Source organism: Capsicum annuum, chromosome 9 (genome assembly GCF_002878395.1).
Source record: "Capsicum annuum cultivar UCD-10X-F1 chromosome 9, UCD10Xv1.1, whole genome shotgun sequence".
Lineage (NCBI taxonomy): Eukaryota > Viridiplantae > Streptophyta > Magnoliopsida > Solanales > Solanaceae > Capsicum > Capsicum annuum.
In genome coordinates, this window is record NC_061119.1 from 41,010,910 (window position 1) to 41,032,391 (window position 21,482).

Genomic DNA, 21,482 nt, shown 5'->3' on the forward strand with positions numbered 1-21,482 from the left:
AAGTCCTTTGCCTAGTGAAATCGCTTATAATTAAAGTCCCTTACATAATGAGATCTCTTTAGGTTGAAGTACCTCACCAAGTGAATTGGCTTGGGTTAGAGTCCTCTATCTACTACAACATGAGGTTAAAGTCCCTTGCCTAATGTGTGAGCATGTGGTTAGAGTCCCTTGCTTAAATGAATGTGTATGTGGTTAGAGTCCTTTGTCTAATAATGATGTGAATGTGGTTAAATCCCTTGTCTACTGAGAATGTTTGAATCTATAGGTGTGAAAGGTTGGAGTTCTCCCCTTCATGTATAATGAATGTGTGCTAAAGGTGTGCTGATAAGACTTGTTCTCTTACTTGGCATATGATATACCTATATGTATGGATAAGTAGATAAATGTGATTGTATATGGCATATTGACTTGTTGTTAAATGATAATTTTATTTCATCCTTATCCTTGAGTTACATGCTAGCGCTTTAAACGCTAACGGTCTCTGAACGCTATGTCCCCACGCGACATAGGGGTCGGAGTATCTTATTCTTTTCATGCACAATGATTAGACAATCAAAGCAGTTCATGTATTGACTTTGGAGTGGCCAGCTATATTACTTTGGAAGATATTCATTCTTGGTCTCATTTAGACTTGGTTTATCTATTGTTGGGGGACTGTCCCGACATATATATTTCTAAACATCGGTTTGTATAGAGGTATTGTGGATGATTGTGGACTTGGGTATATTAGCTAGTTTGTTGATATTTATGAAATGGTTAGACATTGTTAAGTTATGACACTTAGTTATATTTCTATCTATCTTATTGTATAGTTGGAATTTATCCGACCTGTGTGGACTGTTGTTGGTGGTTTGGTTTGGTTACGGGGCGACCTCTGATTCATGTGGGCATGAGGTACCCATACAACATGGCCCAATTTTGGGTCATTTCATTCGAAGTATGTTTCAGACCTTTTTTCTATTTCTACCCTGATAAGTGACTTGTGGTTGCTAGAAGAGTCTATAGGGTGTGTATGGTATCTTTTGGTAGTAAAGAAACTTTGGTGGATCAGTTTGAATTAGATATGGTGGATTTTGATGTAATATTGGGGATGGATTGGTTGCTCTCGCGCTATGCTTTCTTAGACTATCAAACTCGTAAGGTTGTCTTTAAGTTCGTTAATGAGCAGGTTATTGAGTGGGAGAGTTGTTTCCTTGTTCCTAAGGGGAAGTTTATATCATATCTTAGAGCTTAGAGATTAATCTCCAAGTGGTGTCTCTATTATCTAGTCTGGATTAAAGATTCTAACTCCGATGGTCCTTCCTTGCATTCTGTTCTAGTGATTAATGAATTTCCTGAGGTCTTCCCTGATAACCTTCCTGGTGTTCCTCCTGATAGGGATATTAAGTTTGGGAATGATCTTGTTTTGGATACTCATCCAATTTCCATTTTATCGTATAAAATGGCTTGGTTGAGCTGAAGGAGCTTAAGGAGTAACTCAAGGATCTTCTAGATGAGGGTTTAATCCATCCTAGTGTGTCCCCGTGTGGTGCGCCGATGTTATTTGTGCGTAAGAAAGATGGTTCCCTTTAGACGTGTATTGATTATTGATAATTGAATAAGGTGACGGTAAAGAATAAGTATCGTCTTTCAAAGATAGATGATTTGTTTGATGCAGGGTGTTATGTTTTACTTTATAATTTATCTTCAATTCGGGTATTATCAGTTAAAGATTACGGAGGAGAATATCTTTAAGACTGCCTTTTGTACCCGGTATGGGCATTTTGAGTTTCTGGTTATGTCTTTTGGGTTGACCAATGCCCCTGCGGTATTTATGGATTTGATGAATAGAGTGTCCATCAGTTTCTAGATCTGTTTGTCATTATTTTTATAAATGGTATTTTGGTATACTCTAAGAGTGAGGTAAATGATATGAATCACCTCTGCATTGTATTACAAACCTTAAAAGAGCAGTAGTTGTGTTCCAAGTTCTCAAAATGTGAATTTTGGTTGAATACTGTAACTTTTCTAGGTCATATCATTTCTAGTAAAGGAACCATGGTGGATCCATAAATAGTTGCAGCGGTTAAGAAGTGGCCTAGACCTATGACTCCAATTGATATTCGAGCTTATTGGGTTTAGATGGTTACTATAGAAGGTTTGTGAAGAGCTTTTTTACTATAGCTACCCTGTTGACTAAGTTGACTCAAAAGAAGGTAAAGTTCGTGTGGTCTGATGTGGGGAGTTTTGAGAAGCTGAAGGTAGGTTGGCTTCAGCTCCGGTCTTGACTTTGACTGAAGGTACTGATGGGTTTGTGGTCTACTGTGATGCATCCCGTATAGGACTTAGTTATGTTCTAATGCAGCATGGAAGGGTAATAACTTATGCCTCTAGACAGTTAAATGTGCATGAAAGGAATTATCTAACTCATGTCCTGAAATTATTAGTTATGATGTTTGCATTGAAAATCTGGCATCACTATTTGTATGGAGTGCATCTAGCTATCTTCTCTGGCCATAAGAGCCTGCAGTACATGTTTACTCAGAAAGAGCTTAACCTCAGACAAAGGAGATAGCTTGAGCTTTTCAAGGATTTTGATATAAGTCTTCACTACCAACCAGGTAAAGCTAATGTGGTTGTTGATGCTCTTAACAAGTTATCCATGAAGAGTCTAGCTCGTGGGGATAAGGAAAAATGGGAATTGGTGAAGGATATTCACCATTTGGCTAATCTTTGAGTTTATTTTTTGGACTCCAAAGATGGTGGTATGTTGGTGCAGAAAGTGGTGCGGTGATCTCTTGGTGCTGAAATCAAGGAGAAGCAGATATTAGATCTTATTTTGATAAGGATCAAGGTGACATAGGTGGGCAAAAAGTGATGAATTTCGAGATTAGTGGTGATGGTACTTTGCGGTACCAAGGGAGGTTATATGCTTCTGACGTCGATGGTTTGTGTAAGAGGATCTTGGTTGAGGCGCATGAGTCGCGCTATGTTGTTCATCCCGATTCACAAAAATGTATCATGACCTTAAGAAGATGTATTGGTGCAACAATATGAAGAGGAACGTGGCTAATTTTGTGGTCAAGTGCATGGTGTGTCAATAAGTGAAAGTTGAGCACATGAGGCCCGAAGGTTTGTATCAAGAAATTGAGTTGCCCAAATGAAAGTGGGAAGTAATCAGCAGGGATTTCATTACTGGTCTCTCTCGGTCTCAGAATTAATTTGATTCGATTTGGGTCATCATGGATAGGATGAGAAAGTCGGCTTACTTTTTTCCAGTGAGGACTAAATTCTCAACTAACGACTATGCAAGGTTGTATCTTTATGAGATTGTAAAGTTGCATGGGGACCTATTTTACTATCTCAGATCATGGTATTACAGTTTTCATCTCATTTTTAGTGGTCATTTCAAAAAAGTTTGGGGACTAAAGTTTAGTCTTAGTACATTTTTTCACCCGTCGTCGGATAGGCAAGCTGAAAGGACTATTTTGACGTTGGATGATATGCTTCGTGCTTGTGTTTTTGACTATGGTGGTAGTTAGGCTGAGTACTTGCCTCTTGTAGAGTTTGTATACAACAATAGCTACCACTCTAGCATTGGGATGGATCCATTTAAAGCATGGTATGGTAGGAGGTGTAGATCTCCTATTGGGTGGTTTAAGATAGGTGAGGCGAAAATGTTTGGGTCAGATTTAGTTCACCAAACCATGAAAAATGTGAAGGTTATTTGGGATAGGCTTAAGGCTTCCCAAAGTCGCCAAAAGTCCTACGCAGATGTGAGGCGAAAAGAGTTAGAGTTTGAGGTTGGGGATAGGGTGTTCCTAAGGTTATCTTTCATGAAGGGAGTGATGCGGTTATGTAAGAAGGAGAAGCTCAGTCCCAATATGTGGGTCCTCATGCAATTTTGAGGAAGGTTGGTAATATTGCGTATGAATTGGAGTTGCCTTCTAGTTTGAGCTCTATTCACCCAGTATTCTATATTTCTATGTTGAGAAAGTGTATTGGTGATCCTTCTCAAATTGTGCCAATCAAGGATATTGGTATTTCTGATTATCTATCTTAAGAAGAGGTCCCGATTAAGATCTTGGATCATCAGGTTCATCGGTTGTGGATCAATGATGTGGCCTTGATAAAGGTTCTATGGGGAAACCACAAGGTGAAAGAGGCTACGTGGGAAGCGGAAGAGGATATGAAGTCTAAGTATCCATTCCTATTTTCTACTTTGAAAATTCATGCAGAAGGTATGTGTTCTTCATAACGTCTTTATTTCCAAACTTTGTTAAGGAAAAGTTGATTTTCTTGCATCTTTGTTTTATGTTTGTGTTAAAGGTAAGAGTAGAGACGTTTAGGGGTTAAATCGTGCTTGTACTGCCTTGTTCCATTATTCGGGGATGAAAGATCCAAATGGGGGAGAATTAAAACATCCTAAGTCTTGAACCTTAGAAGTTTCCTGGGTTTTGAGCTTCTGGACATCATACGACTTGAGGGTACTAGTCGTATAATGTGGGTACGACTTGGTAGCCCGTAGCCCAAGTCATCTGATGATCAGTGTGGTTTAGGGTGGTTTCTTTCCAAGGTACGACTAAACTCCATATAAGTCGTATGGAGATGGTACGAGAAGAATAGGGCAAGTCATATGATGAACAATGTCAAGCCCTTGAGGTACTGTTTAGGGTACGAATTAGGGGTACCACTCGTTTGATTAGGTACGAGTGGGGTGCCCAAGTCGTTCTCACCTGCTGGAATTTTTACAATTTGAGTTGAGGGTATTCTAGATATTTCCCCCTTATAACTCCTTTGGGCCTCACAACCTAAAACACTTTATGTGGCTTCATTAACCTATTTGCAATCAATCAAACACTTAAAAACACTCTCAAATCTCTCTCAAGCTTCTAGTTCAAGCAAGATGCTAAGGTTTTATCAAGGTGATTCAATTAGGGGCTTTTAAGGGCAAATCTCTCTATACTCTTTAGTATCTAAGGTATGTTACTCCTCTCTCTTATTAGTTAAACTAAATTCATGTTTTTAATGAATTGGTTTCATGATTTAACTATGGGCATTGTTTGGTTTTGAAATATATGTTGAGGGTTATTGTTATTAATGGTTGGATAATGTTTTCCTATGTTTTACTTAGGGTTTGTCATATTATAATATTGGTTTGAATATTGTGGAATGCATGATAATGGTAAATGGGTTTAGGGGTACTATGGATTTACTCAAATGGGTTGGTTTTGGTCTTGGAAACTATATACCCTCAACATGTTTGATAAAATGCCTATGAGAATGGTTTCGCTGCATAGTTGGACTTTCATTGAAAACTTTGCATTGCATAATATGGTAATAGAACCCCAAATGATTTAAATGGTTTTAAATGATTTGGTAAGGCCTTGGTGGCCATGGTTTTGGTAAATTGGAAATCATATGGGGTACATGAGAATCCCATAAGGTTTTGCTAATGACATTACTTGCAAACTATAGTCTGTATGACATACCACTTTACAATGCCTTGGTAAAAATCTATGGAATTGGTGGTTTGATTGTGTGTTAAAGGTTTTAATAGGGCAATAATAACAGATTGTGAAAGCTAATCGTGAAGGTGTGAGTCCAATGGACAGACACTGGAAACTCATGTTTGTCGACAAGAGGGTTGGTCATGGTGACCATATACTTGTGGGGTGCACGGAAATCCCCAAGTTATACTTGTATATATGTATCATAGTGGGTGAAGGGTACACGAGAATCCCCGACCCCTATGATATCTCCAGTTTGTTCGACTATATGTGCTGGGACCCATTCAGGGGGTAACACTGTATCCATATAGCATGTGGGTTGTTTTAGGACGGTCAAGCTACACAACCTAGGTTAATGATTTAAATGCATGCTAAACCCGGTTACCTTTCCCGGAATGTATTATATATGTATCTATGTATGTGTGTAATACCCTGTACTTTTTCCTAGCTAATTTCATCTCAAGAATGTCTAGAATTAGCTTTAAATTGAATGATGATTATTCCATGAGGAATTTTTAAGATTTTCACTTTTTGTCATGTGGGAAATTCAATAAGTTTAACATCAATAAGGATTCATCCAAATCTGATAACCGGGTCAAAAGTTACGACTATTTCAAGTTCCTGTCGTAAAACAATGCCATACTAGTCAGTGGCGCGCCGCGCCATAAGAGGAAATGGCATTTGGAAAATTTCAGTAGGGGTCCGCGATTATGGTGTGTCGTGCCAAGGCCCAAAGTTAAATTGTCCTTTGTCTAGTGTCTCAGCGCGATTTTCCCCGCGTTGCGCCAAAGTTCCAGGTGGCAAAAGAAGGGGCTATGCGATGGCTCCATGTCATGCCATCCCTCAGTTTCCTAATTGTCAAATTACAGTGACACGGCACGATAGTGCCGCATCGCGCCAGGGGTTCAGTTCGGGAAAATTTCACTGAAATTAAATGACGCGTCTAGGGTTAAAAGGGTCAACTTCCCACCCCTATTTAAGCCCTTTAACACGTGATTCAGCCATCTTTCACCCAAATTAGACTCTCTTCTCTCAAAAATCTCTCAAGAACAAGCTAGGATTTTCATAGAAGACCTAATTCCAAGAAAGTTTCACTGTCAATCTTCATGAAATCACGAACTAAGGTATGCAAAATGTTCATTCGTGGACTCCTTTCGCCCATGAAGTCCAAGAATTCTTTTTCCAACTTCAAGTTATGGATTTTCTTTATGATTTCATGATTGGACTGTTCTTGTTCATGTTGATAAATGAGAAATTAAATTCTACTCCATGTTGGGTGATAATTTCTATGTGAGTTTAATTATTATAGATATAGATTCATGCAAACCTATGACTAAACCCTTGAATGATGAAATTAAAATGTGACCATGACGTTTAATTGTTATACAATGATGTTTACATGTACCATGCCTACAATATACAAGCTTATGCCTATCACATGTTTGATGAAATGCTTCAATAAATGTATTATGGTGATTATTATGTATTCAAGTAAGTCATACTTTATCAGTTTCCTTCTATCGAGCCTTGGGGGTAATTGTACCCAAAATATTAACTGTGTGCCTAGAGTCACGTCATGTTTTCACGATACTATCAATTAAGCTATGATCCTTTGACTTCAGACAATTTTATGACTCAGGAAATCTCCATGACCTCATGAACCCAGTCAATTGTCAGATATCAGTATTATTCGGTCAGCCAACGGAATTCAGTAACTCAGTCCATGTTCAGTTCAGTAAATCATGTTCAGTATCTATTCAGATGGGAGTATAAATTAGCACTGAAAAAGCCCAAGGATGGGAACTCACCTGTTATATGAGGGTGTGATTCTTAGAAGCAAACCTTGCATTCCAGAACTATGTAGCCAGCATAGTTTGAGACATCATAGCCTGCTATATGAGGGTAGATGAGATGGCTTAGCCTGCTATATGAGGGTAGATGAGGTGGCTTAGCCTGCTATATGAGGGTTCCCACCATTATCACTAGAGTTACCTGTTATATTAGGGTCAGTCACATGTTGTCCTTACCAGTGGCGTGGTATTGACACCCTTCCAATCAGGGCATTGATTGGACCCCAATTCAGCTATAATGCATCTTTTCAGGTATGTTGCTTAGATGACTACCTCCCACAGTCTCAGTATCAGTCTCATTAAAAGAACTCAGATTGTTCTTCAGAATTCAGGACTGGCAGATACTGTATGGAACTCAAATAGTTCCATCAGATTCAGGACTATTAGATATAGTCACTCATGTTATCAGTTATATTTAGATTCAGTAATCATGTTATCACAGTATTAGTGTTAGTTGTTATGTCTCATGCATGTATTCTCACGCTCATGATAGTTAATCAGTTATTATTATTGTTCATGAATATGAACGCCATGCATTCAGCCTACCTCACATGCATACTCAATCCATTCCATTATACTAACGCATTTGCGCTATGGTGCTTTCTTTTTATGTTACACCGTAGGTTCAAAGACACAAGCTCCAGATCAGCAGTAGATTCTAATTTCAGCGGTTAGAGTTAGTTGTGAGTCCTCATCTTTCGAGAACATGATCATCATATTATTATCTCAGTATTTGTTTTATTAGTTAGAGTTAGTTGGGAATATGTCCCATCAACTCCTTACTCAAATAATCCAGTCAGTTAGAGGCTTTCTAGACTATCATGTTTCATACTTTAGTATGTTTAGTTAGAGACTAGTTTCGAGACTCCCAGTTTTGAATCAGTCCTAGTAGTGAATGAATATTCAGATGTCTTTCTTGAAGATCTTCCAGGAATTTCTCCCAAAAGGGAAATAAACTTTGGTATTAATCTTCTTTTGGATATTCAGCCTATCTCTATTCCGTCATACAGAATGGCACCAGCAGAACTCAGAGAACTGAAAGAACAATTAAAGGACCTCTTATATAAGGGATTTATCAGGCCCAGCATTTCCCCGTGGGGCACTCTAGTGTTATTTGTGTGCAAGAAAAATAGTTCTCTTAGGATGTGTGTAGACTATCGTTAACTCAATAAGGTCATGATCATGAAAAAGTATCCTCTTCCCAGAATCGATGCCTTATTTGACCTACTTCAGGGTGCCAGTTATTTCTTTAAGATAGACCTCAGATTCGGCTATCATTAGCTCAGAGTTAGGGAATATGACATTCTAAAAATAGATTTTCGTACAGGGTATGGTCACTTCGAATTCCTCATCATGTCATTTGGTATTACCAATTCCCCAGCAGCTTTCATGGACTTGATGAACCACGTGTTCAAAAAGTACTTGGACATGTTCATCATAGTCTTCATAGATTATATTCTGGTCTATTACTGTAGTGAGCGAAATCATGCAGACCATCTTAGAACAGTACTTCAGACTCTCAAAGATCATCAGCTATTCACCAAATTCAGTAAGTGCGAATTTTGGCTAAGGTCAGTATCATTCCTTGGTTATATCATTTCCAGTAATGGCATTAGAGTGGATTCTTAAAAGACCGAAGTAATATGAAACTGGCCTCGCCCTATCCCTCCATCAGATATTAGTAGTTTCTTAGGTTTGGCTGGATATTACAGGCAGTTTGTTGAGGGATTTTCTTCTATTGCATCCCCTATGTCCAGACTAACTCAGAAGAAAGTCAAGTTCTAGTGGTCAGATCCTTGCGAAAAGAGTTTTTAGGAGTTGAAGACTCGACTCACCTCAGCTCTAATTCTAGCATTACCAGATGGTTCAGATGTATTTGTAGTATATTATGATGCATCCAGAGTATGTTTGGGTTATGTCCTTATGCCGCATGGTAAGGTCATAGCCTACGCCTCCAGATAGCTTAAAACCCATGAGAAGAATTATCTTACTCATAATCTTGAGTTAGCAGTCGTAGTCTTTGCCTTGAAGATTTGGAGGCATTACCTATGCGGTGTTTATGTAAATGTGTTCATAGATCATAAAGTCTTCAGTATGTCTTTTCTCAAAAAGATCTCAAAGAGAAGGTGGTTAGAGCTCTTAAAAGATTATGACATGAGTATCCTCTATCATCTGGGCAAGGCCAATATAGTAGACGACGCTCTCAGTAGACTGTATATGAGTAGTGTTGCTCTTGTGGATGATATTAAGAAGAAGTTAGCTCAGAAAGTACATCAGCTTGCCAGACTAGGCATTCGCTTTGTTGATACAGATGAGGGTGATATATGAGTTCAGAGTAGTTTAGAATCAACTCTAGTTTCAGAGGTGAAAGAAAAGCAAGATAGAGATCCTAGACTTGTCAAGTTGAAAAAGTCTGTTCAGGATCAGAAAGTAGAGGTTTTCTCCCAAGGGGGAGATGGTGTTTTACGTTGTCAGGGTCGTCTCTGTGTTCCAGGTGTAGATGACTTAAGGCAGCGAATTCTTGCAGAAGTGCATGGTGTGCGCTACTCTATTCATCCAAGGGCCACAAAGATGTACCACGACTTGTGGGAAGTCTATTGATGGAGTGGGATGAAGAAAGATATTGCAAAGTTTATGGCTAACTGCTCTACATGTCAGCAGGTTAAGATAAAGCATTAGAAGCCTAGTAGTCCTATGTAGGAGTTTATTATTCCTACTTGGAAGTGGGAAGAAGTGAATATGGACTTCGAAATGGGTTTGCCTCAATCTCATCATCAGTATGATTCAGTCTGGGTCATTGTAGACAAAATGACCAAATCAGCTTATTTCTTTCCAGTTCATACCTCTTATTCAGCTGAGGATTATGCCAAACTCTACATCAAGGAATTGGTCAGATTGCATGGTGTTCCGTTGTCCATTATCTCAGACAGAGGTACCCAGTTCACCTCTCATTTTTGGAAAGCATTCCAAAAGGGTCTTGGTACCCTAGTTTATCTTAGTACAACCTTTTATCCTTAGACAGATGGTCAAGCAGAAAGGACCATTCAGACTTTAAAAGATATGATAAGGGCGTGTGCAATTGATTTCAAGGATAGATGGGATGGCCACTTGCCTTTGATTGAATTTGCATACAACAACAGCTATCATTCCAGTATTCATATAGCTCCATTCGAAGCTCTCTACTGTAGGAGATGTAGATCTCTAATTGGTTGGTTTGAAGTTAGTGAGGCCTCAGTCATAGGTCCTGACTTAGTCTTCAACGCCTTAGAAAAAGTTCAGTTGATTAGAGAAAGACTTCGGGATGCTCAGAGCTGACAGGAGTCTTATGCAGATGTTCATATAAAAGATCTCGAGTTCGAGATTGGTGACTATGTCTATCTAAAAATCTCTCCTATAAAGGGAGTGAAGAGATTCGGTAAGAAGGAAAAACTCAGTCCTCGATATGTTGGTCCCTTCAAGATTCTCAGTTGCTTTGGCAAGGTAGCCTATGAGCTTGAATTTCCTTCAGATTTAGCCTCAGTTCATCCAGTTTTCCATGTCTCTTTGCACAAGAAGTGCATAGGTGACCCGACAGTTGTGGTCCCTATTCAGAGCATTGATGTTCAAAACACTCTCTCTTATGAAGAGATTCCAGTCGAAATCTTAGACTATCAGAATGGTAGATTGAGGAACAAAGAAGTCCCTCTAGTTAAGGTTCTTTGGCAAAATCAGTCCGTCGAGGGAGCTACTTGGGAAGCAGAGGTAGACATGCGTACCAAGTATCCTCACCTATTTTTCGCCAACTCAGATCATGTTCAAGGTAATAGTTCTCCTTAAGCTTACTCAGATCATACTTGGTATGCAGCTTTATGCTCATGTTCCCATTAGAAACTTGGTATCAAGTACCATTGCATATTCATTCATGCACTTATGTATTAGTTCAGTTATGTAATTATGCATTAGATATGCATTCTCATTGTGAGAAACTTAGTTCTTCAGAACACTCAGTCATGCATTCATGAATCAGTTACACATGCATCAGATATATATGTTCAGTATTATATGTTCATCTTGTCAGTCATGTCAGTCATGAGATCACGTTATAGTTATTCATGTTCAGTATATACGTCAGTTGTCTTTTCTCCCATCTCAGTCAGTCTCATTTGAGGACGAATTTTCTCAAGGAGGAAATACTGTAATACCCCGTACTTTTTTCTAGCTAATTTCATCTTAAGAATGTCTAGAATTAGCTTGTAAATTGAATGATGATTATTCCATGAGGAATTTTAAAGATTTTCACTTTTTGTCATGTGAAAAATTTAATAAGCTCTCCATCAATAAAAAATTTATCCAAATCTGATAACCGGGTCAGAAGTTACGACTATTTCAAGTTTTCATCGTAAAATAGTGCCATACTAGTCAGTGGCGCGCCGTGACACAAGAGGAAATGAAATTTGGAAAATTCCAGTAGGGGTCTGCAATTATGACGTATCGCGCCAGGGCCCAAATTCAGAATTGTCCTTTTTTCAGAGTCTCAGTGCGATTTTCCCCGCGTAGCGCCAAAGTTCCAAGTCACAAAAGAAGGGACAACACGATGGCTCCGCGTCGCGCCATCCCTCAATTTTCCAATTGTCATATTCCAGTGACACAACATGATAGCGCCGCACCGCGCCAGGGGTTCAGTTCAGGAAAATTTCACTAAAATTAAAAGACGCTCCAGGGTTAAAAAAGTCAACTTCCCACCCCTATTTAAGCCCTTTAACACGTGATTCAACCATGTTTCACCCAAAATATGCTCTCTTCTCTCAAAAACCTCTCAAGAACAAGCTAGGGTTTTCATGGAAGATCCAATTCCAAGACAGTTTCACCGTCAATCTTCATGAAATCACGAACTAAGGTATGCATAGTGTTCATTCAAGGACTGCTTTCATCCATGAAGGACAAGAATCCCTTTTCCAACTTTAAGTTATAGATTTTCTTTATGATTTCATGATTGGGCTATTCTTTTTCATGTTGAAAAATGAGAAATTGAATTCTACTCCATGTTGGGTGATAATTTCTATGTGGGTTTAATTATTATAGATATAGATTCATGCAAACCTATGACTAAATCCTTGAATGATGAAATTAGAATGTGACCATGACATTTAATTATTGTACAATGATGTTTACATGTACCATGCCTACAATATATTTGATTTAATGCCTAAATGAAGGAAAAGTGCCTAACTAGCATGTTGTCATGAAATCCCCATGTATGTACAAGCTTATTCCTATCAGATGTTTGATAAAATGCTTCAGTAAATGCATTATGGTGATTATTATGTATTCAAGCAAGTCATGCTTTGTCAGTTTCCTTCTATCGAGTCCTGGAGGTACTTGTACCCAAAATATTAGCTGTGTGCCTAGAGTCATGTCATATTTTCACGATACTCTCAGTCAAGTTATGATCCTTAGACTTCAGATAGTTTTATGACTTAGAAAATCTCCATGATCTCATGAGCCCAGTCAGTTGTTAGATATCAGTAGTATTCCGTCAGTCAACGGAATTCGGTAACTCAGTCCATGTTCAGTTTTTTAAATCACATTTAGTGTCTATTCATATGGGAGTAGAAATTAGCACCGAGCGAACCTAAGGATGGAAACTCACCTGTTATATGAGGGTGTGATTCTTAGAAGCAATTCTTGCGTTCTAGAACTATATAGCCAGCATAGGTTGAGACAACATAGCCTACTATATAAGGGTAGATAAGGTGGCTTAGCCTGCTATATGAGGGTTCCCACTGTTCTCACTAGAGTTACCTATTATATTAGGGTCACTCATATGTTATCCTTACTAGTGGCGTGGTATTGACACCCTTTCAATCAGGGCATAGATTGGACCCCAATTCAGCTATAATGCATCATTTGGGGTATGTTGGTTAGATGAATACCTCCCACAGTCTCAGTATCAGTCTCAGTAAAAAACTCAGATAGTTCTTCAGAATTCAGGACTGTCAGATACAATATAGAACTCAGATAGTTCTATCAGATTCAGGACTGTCAGATATAGTCACGTATGTTATCAGTTATATTTAGATTCAGTAATCATGTTGTCACAGTATTAGTGTCAGTTGTTATGTCTCATGCATGTTTTCTCACGCTCATGATAGTTAGTCAGTTCTTATTATTGTTCATGCATATGAACCCCATGCATTCAGCCTACCTGACATGCATACTCAATACATTCCATTGTACTGACACATTTGCACTATGGTGATTTCTTTTTATGTTACACCATAGGTTCAGAGACAAGAGCTCCAGATCAGCAGTAGATTCCAGTTTCAGCAGTTAGAGTTAACTGTGAGTCCTTATCTTTCGAGGATATGTTAATTATTTTATTATCTCAATAATTGTTTTATTAGTTGGAGTTATTTGGGAACATGTCCCATCAGCTCCTTACTCAGACAATTCAGTCAGTTAGAGGCTTTCTAGACTTTCATATTTCATACTTTAGTATGTTCAGTTTTGTTTTGGGTATTCTATTACACCACACAAATGTTATATCATTCAGATCATGTTCAGTATTGAATCTTATGGCCTTGCAGTTCATGTTTCCGCATTATAAAATATTTTATACAGTATACAGGTACATATATTAGTCATGGATTAGCTTTTAGTCCTTCGGGGTTATGAGCACCGTGTAGTATTCTGGGTACCAGATTTGGGGCATTACAATTTGATTGCATATGGTTATTACTTGTTTTTGAATGATTGGTATTATTTTAACCTTACTTCTGAGTATATGCTAGCATTCACCCGCTAACTCATCTTTGGGCACTGCATCCCCACGTGATGCAGTAACTAGCCATACTACTTTTCCTGCTCAGTGATTAGATTCGAGGAAAACTTGGTGTTGGATTGAAGTGGTGAACTTTCATACTCTGGAAGGCTTCATTTCATGTTACGGTCTTCTCTACATACTTTGGTTATTTCTTAGACGTTGGTTTAGGCTATGGTCGGGGGCATATCCAGATCAGATTTTTTTAAATTTTGGTTAAAGGCTTTGTGAGATTATTTTAGATTGGTATTGGTGGTGTCGGTATTAGTGTCAGCCTTGGCATTGGTATTAGTATTGGGGATGCCACCGTGTAACTGTATATAATTTATGATTATTCCATTCTACCTTGTTATATGCTCGAAATTCATTCAACTTATGGTGCAGGGTAGTAATGGTTAGGGGTTGAGGATGGTCTCCGATCCCGGGTAGGGCTTGAGGCACACGAATAACTAGTCCCTTGTTCAGGCCATGTCACTACCATTCCTCATGTTTAGTGATATGGATTTGGGGACAATTTTGATCAGATTAAAGTGGTAAGATTTCATACTCTAGAAGACTCCATTTCATGCTATGGACTTCTTTTCATTTTTATTATTTCTTTGGTTTTGGCCATGGTCAGAGGTATGTCCTGATTGGATTTTCTTTGATTCTGGTTAGTGGCTTTGTCGAACAACTATGGGCATGGGCGGTGTCGGTATTAGTGATAGCCTTGGTATTGGTATTGGCATTGGGATTGGAAATGGTTGGTTAATTAGTTTTGGATTTCGACTTTGGTTTTAAGATTACCATCATGTCTTTGGATTATTATTATTTTATCTTATTATATGTTTGAAATTCATCTGACATGTGGTGTAGGGTGGTTAACGATGGGGTATTATGGGTGATCTCTGATCCTGGTTGGAATTGAGATGCCCGATAGGACTAGGCCCTGGTTTAGGTCATGTCAAATTGGTATTAGACTGCTAAGTTCATGGTCAATTAGGTGTAGAACAAAGCCGTGTCGAGTAGAGTCTCTTTTAAGGGCGTGTAGCATGCTACACTCATAAGGAAGACGATACGAGGCATTTAGGAATGTATCTCTTTCTTGTGTTCTATTTTCGAGCTACAGAGTCTAAGGTCCTTAATTTTCCTCTAATTCCCGTTTGTTTGCCTTTCAGATCATGCCTCTCTAACAATTTAAAACTCATGGAAAATCCTCTATCCTACTTGGGGACAATGCTAATGGGATGCACTCTACTTATAGGGTCTAGACTCGGTCTAGGGGTCTAGTTCCTGATTGTTCTACTGGAGTTCCACTGGTCACTTTCAGTCCTTCTCAAGCTCCTTAGGCTGATGTAACAAATGTTGAGTTTCGTCAGTCTATTCATATGTTGGCACAATTGGTAGCTTCTCAGGCCGAGCGTGGTGCTTCTGTTACTCTATTTTCTGAGGCTATAAGGGTTGGCTAGTCTATGAGGTTGAACCCTATAACCTTTATTAGTGTTAAGGTTGAGGAGGATCCCCAAGGTTTTCTAGATGAGATAGAAAACATATTTTGTGTTATACATGTTACTAACTTGGAGGTGTGCAATTTTGATGTTGGGTGTATTTATGCATTCTAGTGTCACTATTCTAGTTTTTCTAACCTTGTTTTGAGGATGATTCATATGCTATTTGAGTTGATAATAAGATAAATGTTTATCCAAGTGTTAAAGCATGTTTTTAAGATGTTCAAAGTGAATTCCAAACAAGTTTGTACTCAAAAAAGTCATTTAGAGTTCAATCATGGAAACTAGCGTTACTAGTTTGAGCTAGGTGCTTGTCTAGTTGATCCCGTTGGATTCTAGTATGTTTAGTGTGTTTCAAATGGTTTTAATATGTAATTATAAGTGGAATAACTTATTGGTAATGTGCAAGGTTCAATTTGATTAAATTAAGAGTCGAAACATAAATTTAAAGATCAATGCGAACTAGCCTAGCTTAACTCTTGTTTTGATTCATAGCCATAGGTATTGTGTTGTGATTTTCTTTAATCCGTGTGGTGTGATTGTGTAGGAAGCTTTATGAGCTGAATATGATGATATTTTGATGTTGAAAAGGCTAACAATCCATGGGAAATACACCACAAGTCAAGGGATGAAAGATTGGAGGACTAATACTTAGCCAAAATTCGAGAAGTAAATGCCAGAGAGCCAAGGCGATTTGGCTGTGGTGCCCTAGCCATAACAGAGCTCTAGGTGAGGTGACGCCCTGGCTGGAGTGGGGCTCTACTTGGGGCGGCGCCCTTTCCATTCCCGTGCTCACAAATTGTGCGTATTCAACTCCTACACAGCTTGGGATGCTTCTATTGCTATAAATACATCATTGTCACATTTTTACACATCTTTGGACATATTTTGGAGATCAAGGGGCTGCTACAACTTCATCTTTAGTTTTTTATTATTTTAATTTAGTCCATACATATTCTTAGTCATTAATTACAATTTTGTGATTACGATTATGACTATGCGTGGCTAAATGCTCTCTTTTCGAGGTTGAAGCCAAGAACATGAGTACTATTTTTTGAATTAAGTTCGTTTAGTTTGCTTATCATTATTGTTTGTGTGTTCATCTTTGATTTAACTATTTTAAGGATTAGCTACCCTTAAAATATATCAATTGTCTACCTTTTGAACTTGGGAGAAGAAATAGGAGATAGAATGTGGAGATGAGCAAAGTATGGTTTGTATTCTTTTATAAAATAAGGAATTCAAATTAGTGTCTAGGATAGGGATGTACGTAGATACCTTGATTCATACGTAGGATGATAGCTTAAAGAACTTAAGTGGACTATTACATCCTCGCTTAATGATGTAGTTGTAAGGTTTAATTTAGGTAAAGGATTAGAGGTTGGGAGACCATAATCGTGTGATTAACCCCACGAATCAACAACCAAGATAAGCAAGTTAACGAATGAAGTTCAGTAACATAGTATGATTGTTCAGAGTGCTTGAACCTTGGGTTTTCTTCTATTGATCCAAGACTTTTACTTTACAGATTATTTACTTTACTTGCAATTATAATTCCCAAACTCTCTTTTTGGTTACTCTTGCACTAAATTAATCTAAATTATGAACTAGAATTAAATCTTTGTTTAATCAAGTCCCTGTGGGATCGATACTTGGCTTTCATTAGGCCACTTTACTACTTGATAAGACCACGTACACTTGCATGTGCGCTTGGGCGCTATCAAATTTGTTGGCTACCAACTGAAAGATGTAGCATACCAATGGCATGAGGAATGGGAGTAGTCAAGGCATTACGATGCTGAGTCAACCCTGTAGAATGATTTCTCTAGTGCTTTTTTGGACTGCTTCTTTTCTCAAAAGCTAAGGAAAGTTAAGGCAGAAGAGTTTATTAACTTGAAGCAAGGCAAGATGTCTGTTAAGAAGTATGCCTTAAAATTTCACCAGTTATCGCGGTATGTTATGGAGTTGGTCTCTAGCATGAGGGCTAGAATGGGGAAGTTCACCTTTGATTATTTTGACGCTTGATTTTGGAAAGTAAGGCTGTCTTGTTCAACAAGGATATAGACATCTCCAGACTGTTTGTGTATATGCAGCAGGTCGAAGAAGAAAAGAAGAAGCAGGCTGAAATTGGAGAGAGGTAGAATAAAAAGTTTAGATTTTTTTAGCAGGTTGGTGGTCAACAGTAGAGTGGCAGGGATGGTGGAAAGTGGTCCAAGAAGAAGTGGGGCAATTTTGGGTCCTACTCAATGGGTAGTGCTCTCTACCTAAAGCCGTCTGGTGATAGGCATTTTCATAATGGCGATAACTATAGGGCATAGGATGCCTAATCTCAGGCTAGTGGGGCCCAATCAGCTTCATCATATCCTCTCTATAGATTTTATGGTTGGTTACATCAGGGTTACTGTGATAAAGGAAAGGACAAGTACTTTAATTGTGGTCAGCTAGGGTATATGGTTAAAAGTTGTCCTATTGGAAAAGTTGCCTCTAGGGTAAACAACGTTGTTGTTGCCTCTTTATTAGCTCCGGCCTAAAGGGGTGCCCCATCTAGCTCTGGCACTGGTCGGAACCGACTCTATGCTTTTATTACTCGTCAGGAGTCCGAGGCATCACCTGATGTCATTACTCGTATGTTAAAACTTTTTTCTTGTGATGTGTACTCTTTGCTTGACCCAGGGTCCACTCTATCTTATCTGACCCTATTTGTGGCTATGTATTTTGGTTTTGGTTTCCAGTGTATTTTAGATCCTTTTTCTATTTCTACCCCGATGGGTGACTCTGTGGTGGCTAAAAGAGTCTATAGAGGTTGTGTGGTATTTGTGGGTGGTCGGCAGACTTTGGTAGATTTATTTGAGTTAGACATGATTGATTTTGATGTCATATTAGGATGGATTGTTTGCACTCATGCTATGCTTCTCTGGACTATCGGACCAGTAAAGTTATATTTAAATTTCCTAATAAGCCGATTATTAAATGGGGAGTGGTTCCCTAGATCATAACAAAAATTTCATATCATATCTTAGAGCTCAGAGATTTATCTCTAAGGAGTGTCTCTATCATCTGGTCTGTGTTAAAGATTCTAACTCGGAGGGTCCTTCTTTACTCCATCCCTGTGGTGAATGAATTTGCTGAGGTCTTCCCTGATAACCTTTCCGGTGTTCCTCTCGATTGGTAGATGGATTTTGAGATAGATCTTACTCCAGACACTCGTCCTATCTATATTCCCCCGTTTAGAATGGCTCCGGCTGAGTCGAAGGAGCTTAAAGAGTAACTAAAAGATCTTTTAGACAAGGGTTTTATCCATTCTAGTCTATCTCCGTGGGGTGAATTGGTTTTATTCTTGCGTAAGAAGGATGGTTCCCTTCGAATGTGTATTGATTACCGACAGTTTAAATAAGGTGACGGTAAAGAATAAGTACCCTCTTCCAAGGATAGATGATTTGTTTGACCAACTTATGGGTGCTAAGTTTTCTCCAAGATTGATCTTCGATCTGGGTATGATCAGTTAAAGATTAGGGAGGTGGATATCCATAAGACGACTTTGCATACTAGTATGTGCATTTTGAGTTCTTAGTTATGTCTTTTGGGTTGACTAATGCCCCAACGACATTCATGGATTTGATGAATAGAGTTTTTGTCAGTTTCTGGATTTGTTCACCGTTGTATTCATAGATGATATTTTGGTGTACTAGAAGAGTGAGGTGGATTATGCCGATCACCTCTATACTGTGTTGCAGACCCTGAAGGAGCAGCAGTTGTATGCTAAATTCTTAAAATATGAATTCTGGTTGAATGCAGTCACTTTTTTGGGATAGGTCATTTCTAGTGATGAGATTATAGTGGATCCGTAAAAGGTTGCAGTGGTTAAGAAGTAGCCTAGACCCATGACTCCAACTGATATTCGAAGCTTCTTAGGTTTAGCTGGTTAGTATAGGAGATTTGTGGAAAGTTTCTATTCTATAGCTGCCTCATTGACAAGTTGACTCAGAAAAAGGTAAAATTCTTGTGGTCTGATATTTGTGAGTGTAGTTATGAGAAGCTGAAGGATAAGCTGACTTCAACTTCAGTTCTGACTTTGCCTGAAGGTACTGATGGATTTGTGGTCTATTGTGATGCATCCCGTGTGGGGCTTGGATGCGTTTTAATGCAGCATGGTAAGGTGATAGCTTATGCCTCTAGACAGTTAAAGATGCATGAGAAGAATTATCTGACTCGTGACTTGGAGTTGTTAGTTATAGTATTCGCATTGAAAAATCTGACATTACTATTTGTATGGAGTGCATGTGGATATCTTTTCTGATCATAAGAGCCTGTAGTATGTGTTTACTCAGAAAGAGCTGAACCTCACGCAAAAAAAAATGGCTTGAGCTACTCAAGGATTACAACATGAGTCTTCACTACCATTTAGGTAAACCTAATGTGGTTGCTGATGTTCTTAGCAGGCTATCCATGGGGATTCTAGTTCATGTGGATGAAGGAAAGCGGGAGTTAGTGAAAGATATTTACCATTTGGCTAACCTTGGAGTTCGTCTCTTGGACTCTGAGGATGTGGGTATGTTTTTGCATAAGGTGGTGCAGTTGTGTCTTGGTGCTGAAATAATAGAGAAACAAGTGTTGGATCTTTTCTTGATGAAGATGAAGGGTGATATAGGTAGGCAGAAGGTCATGGCCTTCTAGATTAGTGGTGATGGTACCTTGCAGTACCAAAGAAAGTTATGTGTTCCCGATATAGATGGATTATGAGAGAGGATCTTCGCTGAGGCGTATGAGTTGCGCTATGCTATTCATCCTGGTTCGACAAAAATGTCTCATAACCTGAAAGAGATGTTCTGGTGGAACAACATAAAGCGGATGTGGGTAATTTTGTGGCTAAGTGCATGGTGTGCCAAAAAGTTAAAGTTGATCATATGAGGCCCGGAGTATTATATCAAGAGATTAAGTTACTTGTGAGGAAGTGGGAAGTGATCAATATGAATTTCGTTATCGGTCTTCCTCGGTCTCGAAATTAGTTTGACTCGATTTAGGTCATCGTGGATAGGATGACAAAGTCTGCTCACTTCTTGCTAGTGCGGACAATTTTTTTTGGTAGAGGATTATGCGAGGTTGTACCTCCATGAGATTGTGAAGTTGCACAGGTTACTTGTTTCGATCATCTCGGTTTATGGTATGCAGTTTTCATCGCACTTTTGGTGGTCGTTTTAGAAAGGTTTAGGGACCCAGGTGAGTCTTAGTACCTCTTTCCACAGTTGGATGGGCAAGCAGAAAGGATTATTCAGACATTGAAAGATATGCTTAGAGCTTACATGATTGACGATGGTGGTAGTTCGGTTGAGCATTTGCCTCTCATATAGCTTGCGTATAATAATAGCTACCACTCTAGCATTGGGATGGCTTCGTTTGAGGCCTTGTATGGTAGGAGGTGTAGGTCTCCTATTGGGTGGTTCGAGTTTGGTGAGGCAGAGATATTTGGTCAGAATTTGGTACACCAAGTCATGAAGAAGGTGAAGGTGATTCGAGATAGGCTTAAAGCTGCCCAAAGTCACCAAAAGTCCTATGCAGCTGTGATACATAGGAAGTTATAGTTTAAGATAGGGGATAGTGTGTTCTTGAAGATATCTCCCATGAAGGGAGTGATGCTGTTTGGGAAGAAGGGGAAGCTCAGTCCCCGGTATATTGGTTCGTACTTAGTTTTGAGAAGGGTTGGCAATATTGCATATGAATTGGAGATGCCTTCTAGCTTAAGCTCCATTCACCCAGTGTTCTATGTTTCTATGTTGAAGAAGTGTGTGGTTGATCCATCGCAGATTGTAACGATCAAGGATATTGGGATTTCAGATTCTCTGTCTTATGAGGAGGTCTC